A 9,571-nucleotide genomic window follows, 5' to 3' on the forward strand; every position below is an offset into this window, starting at 1 on the left:
TGATGCCTCATTAGGCTCATTGATTTGTCCGCCATTGAATTTAAATGAATGTTCAATTCTGGTTAGATTCTTATTTGGTTATATTTATCTTATGGTCCAAATTTGGTGAGATTTCACCAATTTTGATTAGATAAAAAAAACAAATGATAGTAAATAACAAGAGGGAGAACATAAACATTTTAAATAGGGTAAATATTAGCAAATAATATTTCAGTGGAAAAAATATAACATTATATTTTGGATAGATGAATAATCAAATCGTACTTTAAGCCTTTGTTATATAAATATCAATGTTATCCCTTTCAAACATTTCGTTTAAGATTAACCTCCAAAATTCTTTCATCTAATCAAACTCTTAAAGATATATAGAGTTTTTTTTTGTATAAACAACATGCTGAGCGAGTAGTACTGAAATAGCGCGCATCACAGTAGAAATGACATTGTTAAGAATAATAAATTAAAATTTAAAGTAGTTTCTAAAATTAATAGTTGAAGCGTGAATTGAATTTTAGATATCAAATCAATTCCTAAATTGATAAATTTTAATAAAATAGTAAAAAAAAATTCATTTTTAGTATCTAAAATTTATAAAATTTGATCTAATTTATTAAAATTTACCACTTTAAAATTTCGATATTAATATCTAAAATTTCATTTCAACTAAATTGATAGTTGTTAGGTGATAAATCACTCTAAATTCTAACAAATATTTGCTTTTATAAAATGCTATTTATATAAAGGCATAATGCACATTTAGCTCCCTAAACTAAGTTTTCAAAGTCAATTAAAACCTTAAACTATCAAAATCATCAATCAGGTCCCTGAAGTAATAAAAAACTATCAATCGAGTCCCCATTCTAAATAAAAATAATCAGTTGAGGCCTCATTGAAAATCATTCAATTGAACACTTTCAGACTCTTTTCTCCAAACTCATTTTGAACCAACACAAAGATTATTATAGCCTGTATCAAATATTCACCGTTTCTGATTTTAGAATAGGGTGATGACTCAATTGATGATATTTGCTTAGTTCATAGACATGATTGATGATTTTGACAGTTTAGGGTCCTAATTGACTTTGAAGCTTTAAAAGGCGTTTGTTTACTTACTTTTCACCCCCCGTTTGCCTTTTTACTTTAAAATGCAGAGTTTTATGTGTTTGGTTAGACACTTCGAGTTTACCTTTTACAACTGAAAAGTAGTTTTTTACAAAAGCAGAGAATCTCTGATTTTTGGAAAAACAGATTTTTCCAAAGACAACTAGCAAACAGGAACAACAAACAGTAAAGAACGAACAGACTTTTAGGGCCCGTTTATTTTACCTACTGTTTGCTGTTTGTTTGTTGTTACGGTTTACTGTTTGCTGTTACTAGTTGCTGTTTGCTGTTGGAAAATGATGTTTTTCCAAAAAGCAAGATTCTCTGCTTTTTGTAAAAGATTGCTTTTCATGTGTAAAAAGCAACAGGATATCACTAACCAAACATCTAATGCTGCTTTTCAGGTGTAAAAGGCAACCAGAAATGTCACTAACCAAACACCTAAAACTCTTCATTTTGAAATGAAAAGACAAACAGAAGCACAAAAAGAAGCAACCAAACACCCTTTAGTTCGGGGACCAAAATGGGTGGAATGCCTTATTATATAAATTAGCATGAAAATTAAAAGAAGTTAATTAAAAAAAAGAAAGCAAAAGAAAATAGAGAAATCGAAACGTGTCAAGGGGACAGTCTAAATATATTGACAGTGCGTGGTTTAAGCTGCGTAGAGGGCAAAAGACGCCAACTCTTCCTATCTATTTCTAAAACGAAATGTTGAAAATGACTCACCTTTTTCTTTTTCTTTTTTTATTTTATTTAATTTGTTTTTTTGTCCATCACTTTTTTTCTTCACATTTTTTGTAAGCCATAGTTTGAGAATGACATGAATGCCCACAGTTTTTAATTAATTGTATTTCTTACATATTTAGTATTACTTTTTTTCATTAAGGGAATAATGCCTAATTTTAGTAACATATTATTTTTTTAAGAAAATTAAAAAATTGAAATTGGGGTTTGTCTGATATTTACCATTTTCTGACAATTTTATGAACTGGCAAAGTGTGTTAGGTTATTCTAAAAATAGAAAGGCTGCATAATATCAACTACCTCAGCTTAGTAAAAAAATCCTTTCTATTTAATTAATTAAACAACCGCTTTGGATTTATTACATGTTTATGTGCTTAATTAATTAATTAGTTGAATAAGTAGATATCAGGAATATATTTTTCATTGATTTGATTACGACAACAATAATGAAAATGATACTAATTCTGATAAATCATGGGGTAAATTACACTCATGGCCACTGAACTTTACACATTTAACATTGTGGCTACTGAAGTTCAATTCTTAACAGTATTGTTACTGAACTTTACACTTTTTAACACCGGTGACCACTCAATGCCTCAAAAAGACCGTTGATGGTCTGAAAATAAAAAATTTGACGAATTAATGATATTTTAAGGAACTTTAATTCTTGAAAATTTTCGTTTTGAGGTCATTTAGGTGGTGTTTTGGTTAGGAGAGAGAGTGAATTTTTAAAGAGAGAAAGCTCTAAAAAAATATGAGTTTGGGAAATAAAAAATGTGGTTTCATGGTAAATGTCGTTCTGAACAATTTTAATTCTTGAATGTTTTCATTTTGAAGTCGTTAATGCTCATTTTAAAGACTTGGTTAAAGTTGAGTGGCCATGGTGTAATTTACCCTAAATCATTTATACTTGTGTGATCCTCTATGATCAATTTCTTATTGGTAGACTAATAAGAATTTTTCTTTTTTGATAAAAAAAACTAATAAGGATTAATTACACGTTGCTTCATTAATTTATGTTCTAATATTATTTATTTTTTTTATTTTTTACTAAAAGAAAATATCGATTACAAAGCATAAAAATTAATTAAGCCCAATAGTATTAAAATTAATTAAGGATTTGAAGCAAGCTTTTTCAAAAAAAAAAAAAAAAAAAAAGAAAGATTTGAAGCAAGCTAATGTAGTATTAAAATTAAATTAATATTTGTACATTTTTTTTTTTTGATGGAAATGTACATTATTTTCTTAAATTAGTAATTTGCAAGCTAATTTAGTAATAAAATTATTAAATGATGTGTGTCTCATATACTTTATATGTATATTAAATATACAATTTACCATAGGAAACAAATAAACTTCCTTGATTTTTATGCTCTTTGTGAAATATAATAAATATCGTGCATACCCTTTAATGTTTAAATTTTTTGGTTAATAAGTTTTGTCTGTCATATTTTTGTTTGGTTTTTCTCACGAGTCTAATGGTTTTTAACGTGGGTTTGGCACCCACGGACGGTAAAGGTTTTTAGGGATATTGTCAATCAATATAAGCTTGATATCATTTTCCTTTTTGAGATTCGCATATGTTTAAATCGTTTAGATGCATTTCGAAGAAGAATTACGTTTGTTGAGTGTGAGAGTGTTAACTGTGGAGGAAGGAGTGACGGTTTGGATCTGTTCTATCGTATGTTGTGGATGGTTGTTAGTTGATATTAAATTTAAGGAGTTAGTTACCAACGATAACTAAGAGACATGTGTATAAAGATTAATATATAGGTAGTCATTGTAGAATAGAAAGTAACTTTTTATTTCTCCTGTAATACGTTCCCTTTTCTTATTTATTTCTTTTTGTATCTGATTTCTTTAATCCAAGAATAGTTAAGATGGTATCAGAGCAATTTCCATTTTTTGCTTCTGCGATTTACTTCTGATCTATTTCTTCTTCTTTCTAAGAAATCATTGATTTCTACTTCAGTCCTTCTTCTTCTTCCTAAGAAATCATTGATTTCTAATTTCAGCTAATTTCAGAGTAATATTCTGATTCTTTTCAGTTTTCTTGTTTCATTTCTGAAATGGCTACTAGAATTGAAGAATCTAGTGTATAATTTATACACCCAAGTGAGAATCCCTCGTTGATCCTCGTTACTCCCCCATTATATGGACTTATCGATTATCATTCTTGGTGTCAAAATATGAAGATGCGTTGCTTTCCAAGAATAAATTGGATTTTATGGATGGTACAATCGAGATGCCAGATATGAATTCCCTAATGTTTTCAATTTGGAAACGATGTAACAATTTGGTCTTTTTTTTGTTAGCCCGTTCTTTAACTCCTTCCATAGCACAATCTGTTTTATGGATATATGATGCAAATAAAGTATGGGACAATCTGAAAGAGAGATTTTTACAATCTGACATCTTTTGTGTAGCAAAGTTACAAGGAGAGATTTTTACTCTTAAACAAGGTATGAAAAATATCTCTGAGTATTTTACACATCTTCATATTTTGTTGGATGAATTTGTCTCTATAAGAGGTATTCCAAGGTGTGTTTGTGATGGGTGTGTATGTAATGCATTAAATGTTGTTCAAACTCATAGAAATTCAGATCAAGTTGTTTGTTTTCTTAATGTATTGAATGATTCTTTTTGTAGTGTAAGATAAAAAAAAAATCATGGACATGGATCCTCTACCAAATATCAATAAGGTTTTCTCGCTTATAATTCAATACGAAAGACAAAATATTATTCAAGAATCCTCTTCTTTGAATCAAGAAATAGTAGCTTTTCCCAGAATAATAGGAATGTGAAGAAGTTTGGCAGTCTTGGACAAAAGTGCACATATTGTGGTTTTAAGAATCATACTATAGACAGTTGCTACAAGAAGCACGGTTACCCTCCTGGTTATAAATTCAAGAATCAAATGGCAAAGGCTAATCTGGTTTATCATGAGGATTTGGGTTTTCAGAATGAAAAGGCTGGCATTTTAGGAGAAGCTCCTAAGTCAAACACTAGTTTTGTTCCTCAACTTTCATCAGGCCAAATAACTCAACTTCTTAAATTGCTTCCTACTGCACAACCTGCAGTAAAAAATTGTGATAAAGCTTCCATGTGTCCTACAACTTCTATGGTGCAAGGTACTGTTTTATTTTCAGATGTTTTATGCCAGAAGAATTCCTGGATTTTGGATGCGGGTGCTAGTTGTCATATAGCTAGTTCTAAGAATTTCTCCTGATCTGCAGTCCGTTTCAGTCCGCATTTCTCCCAGACAGCAACCAATACTATCAAGATATGAACTCCAGACGACAGCCAATTTTTACAGAACAGTGACACCAGTCAAAATACAGACAACAGTCAACAGAAAAATAATCATTAGTCTATATCATTCCAGACCAAAACACGTTCCCATTAAACCTCCGAGACACTAGCTCCAGACAATGGTGGTTTAAAAGAATTCAGAACCGTTAGAAAGAACTTTTCTGCCCTTGAGCCATCTTACCTACGGTTCACGACCGAGGTAGCTTTTTAGCCATCTTACCTACGGTTCACGACCGAGGTAGCTTTTTAGCCATCTTACCTACGGTTCACGACCGAGGTAGCTTTTTAGCCATCTTACCTACGGTTCACGATCGAGGTAGCTTTTTAGCCATCTTACCTACGGTTCACGACCGAGGTAGCTTTTTAGCCATCTTACCTACGATTCTCGACCGAGGTTGCTTTTGAACCACTCTTACCCATAGTCAACGTACGCTAGATTCCGAGAGAAAAACATCCACCGACGGCCGATTTAGAGGCGATGATGGAAAGAATCGGAGAACGACACCGGAACGCGCAGCGCGAAGGTCAGGTATGCTCCCTCCTACTCTTTACGTGTCTTTTACTTTTATATGTTTTACATTGCATGTGTTACGTTAGCAAAAAACGTTTTCAAAACACACACATCACTGTCAAAATAGAAAAGTAGGGGCAACTGTAGACACCGAGTCGGAGGACCTGTGACGAAAACCTGAAAACAAGACGGTTGAAGCGATTGATTCCGGAAGTTTCGAAAAAATAAAATAAATAAGTTACAGTGGGTCGCTGTTGTGATGTGCGTAGTGCGAGTGCTTAGCACCAGCCGACGCGCGTTCGACGACAGTCGGACACCCGCTCGACGACGCAAAGCGCGCGCTAGACGCTCGTCGGACGCACGTGTCCAACCACGAATAGCACGCGCTTGACGTCCGAGCAATGCACGAGCTTTGCAACGCGGGGCGCGCGCTCGTCGACCACGGGGCGTGTGCGCCCGGCAGCGCGAAACACACGTTCGGAGGTCGCAACGCGTGGGCGCCCGACGGTGCGAAACGCAAGCCCGGCGGTCATGACACGTGGACGCCCGACGGCGCGGAACATGAGCTCGATGGCCGCGGGGCATGCACGCCCGACGGTACGAGACGCGCCCTGACGGCCGTTGGGCGAGCGCCCAACCGCGTCGGGCGGACGCCCAACGACAGTTGGACGCTCGCCCAACGCTGTTGGGCGGCCGCCCAACAATCGTTGGGCGATCGCCCAACAATCGTTGGCGGCCGCCCAACAATGTTGGGCGGTAGCCCAACGCGAGGTTGGGCGGCCGCCCAACGGCTTTGGGCGACGACCCGATTTTACTCGGGCATTGCCCATTGGTCCGGGGACCCGTTTGCCTATAAAAGGCACGGATCCCCATGCATTTGAGGGGGGGAGGAATTTTTTGGAACTTTCTCACTCTAAACATTTTTAGAGAGAGAAAGTCAATTTTTTGGAGAAAATATTTTTTTTCCCAAAAAAATCCAAATTTTCCCAAAGTTAAATTTTTACTAAAAAACCGGAAAATCACGACTCGTGGAATCAATCGGCTTCGACTGTCAGATACCGAATTTAAGGTATTATCCGAGGACTAGACTCTTTTATTTTATTTAATTTATTTCCTTCTTCTATTTATTTTTATGTTATAGTTTTTTATTTATTTAGTTATTCATTTATTTTATCACGTTTTATTTAATTTAGCGTATTTATTTAATTTTTGTCTCGTGTTGAATAAAATTTAGTTTTGTTTTAAAATAAGAAACCTTGTTTTGATATCCCAATACGAACCGTGATCCGATAAAAAGGTAGTTCGGGTATTAAAAACGTTGTAATTATAAGTTTTAATTTAAAGAATTTCAAAATAATGTTTTAAAATAAAAACGTCGTTTTAGGAACTTCCGTTATTGACTATGACCCATTTTTGGTAGTTCGGAAATCCAAAACGATTGAATTAGACTTAATTTAAAGCTTTTGAATAAATCTGGAAACAATTGGAGTGCTGCTGTAATTTTCCGTTTCTGTCACTAATTGCTGTTTACCGACGGATTGTCCGTCGGTAAATCTGCTGGAATGTAAAAAATGCTGCTTTGGTCCCTGTTTCTTAACTTTTAAGCTTTTGGTCCTTTGTATATATATGTATATTTATGTAATATATATTTTCAAACTATTTTTAGACATCTGGTATATATAATTATTTAGGATGTTTATATATCCTTTTTTATTTTATTTTAAATATAAGTATATGTATATATCTTTTCTTTTCTTTTTCCTTCATTTAAATGGTAATGAATTTCATTTTAAAAGAATATTTACTTGGGGTTTTGGGAGTGAGTAATTAGTGGATAAATAGATATTATTTTGACATCTAAAACTACATTAGTTATGTATATATTAGTTATTATTAAATAAAACTATTTTGGGAATAAATGTTATTTTCTTATATAGGAGTTTTATTTACTATTTTCACATGTTTAAAATAAAAATGTATTATATTTAGCATTTTCATATACGTATTATATAATCTCTTTTCATTAACTTTTATTTCATGTTTCCTTTTTTGGATTAAAATGTATATATATATGCTTATATCATTTTCTTTATTCTTTTGAGCCATTTATGGGTCCATGTTTCAAATGGGCTTTATTTGGTTATGAATCTTTGTTTAAGTGAGTTTATTATTGTAATTATAATAGATGAAAAGTCTATTAAATAAAAGGGGAAAATAAATCACAAAAAGAGATTTTTTAAACTAATGAATTTTTAGAGGTTCCTAATGTAAATAAATAGTGTTTTCTTGACATTTCAAATCGTTTCTCAAAACATCACGCTTTGAAACCTTAGTCCGTTCCAACGACGGATTAAGCGAGCCTTTAATAAAGTTTTGAATCGTTTTCTTAAATGATTTGTACAAAATAAAATTGACTTGTATGTTTAACCACGTTTTCTTATTAAAGGTTTTTTTATCTCAATGTTTTCAAACACTCGAGTCGTTCCAACGGCGATTCGGGTGAACTTCATCAAACGGGGTTTTAAAACGCACCTAAATCGTTCCAATGGCGATTAAGGTGCGAACCAGGTAAATAAACTCGTTTTGGGGAAATAAGTTAGTGTAGAATAAACACACGGCATGACATTTAAATAAAGTTGTAAATAAATCACTTCTTTCTTCCCCTTTCTCTGTGTATGTATAATATATGCTCAAAACGGTTTCTGAAAAGAGAAAGAAAAGGTTTCAAATGAATTTTAAACTTAAAGAAGTATACGATTAGTCCGTTATCGCCTAACATGCTGAGTAGGAGGCCGGTGGTTCATAACCGGGCGATGTCGGGGTGCCTAGTAGCCTTTCTCCGGAAAGGAGCTAGCCTTCTCGGCTCGTACCTAAGTTTCCCGAACCCACACCGGTCTCCCGCAAGGGATCGGTGTTCATTTTCCCATTCGTGGGTGGCGACTCTTCCATATCTCCGAGCTCCGGTCCTGCCGAGCAGCTTGATTCCACGATTGGTTGCTTTCGGCGCCAATCACCGCTTACGTCGCCATGAGGTTGTCCACCCCCCGGTCCGCCCGGGAGATTAGGCCGCGGCACCTCGTCTAACAGCTGCACAAGGCATATTACATCAAACCAGCTTTGTGGAAACTCCAACAAAATGGTACGTAAACGTCTGAATGTTGCCCAAGCACTGAAATATCATAGTAATTTGCCTAATACTTATTAGTCATATTTTGTATCTCATGTTGTTTACATCATTAATAGATTACCATCTAAGATAATTCATTATAATTCTCCGTATGAACTATTATACAAAGAATTACCAAATTACAATGATCTTAAGTCTTTTGGTTGTCTTTGTTATGTGAATACGTTACATAGGAATCATAGTAAATTTGATCCTAGAGCTGAGAAATGTATTTTTATAGGTTATCATGTAGGTGTACCAAAGGGATATTGGGTATTGCATTTGAATTCCCAAAAGATAACAATAACTAGAAATGTACAATTTTATGAGCAACAATTTCCTTTGCAAAATATAAGTTTAGACTTTTTTTTGCATCAAAAGATGTTTTAGTTGATGAAACTCAAAATCACGTTTTTAGTTCCAATAGTGATATGTTATGTAGAAATTTAAGTTCTGCTTCTGATAAAAAAAAATTAAATTCTGCTACTGATGTTTTTCAAATAACAAAAAGGCAATAGAGACAATCTAAGAGAGTGTTTGGTTGGATAAAATAATACATGGGAATGGAAATTAAAAATATGTTTAGTTATGTAGAGTTGGTGGTGGAATGGGAATCTGATTCCCATAGGTAGTTGAATCATTCATTCCCTCCTTATACCACAATAATTAGTTTTGATTTCCCCCTGGAATCAAATTAAATCAACACAAAATCCGATTGTGACCGGTAAAAGGAA

The sequence above is a fragment of the Euphorbia lathyris genome, chromosome 2 (genome assembly GCF_963576675.1).
Source record: "Euphorbia lathyris chromosome 2, ddEupLath1.1, whole genome shotgun sequence".
Taxonomy (NCBI): domain Eukaryota; kingdom Viridiplantae; phylum Streptophyta; class Magnoliopsida; order Malpighiales; family Euphorbiaceae; genus Euphorbia; species Euphorbia lathyris.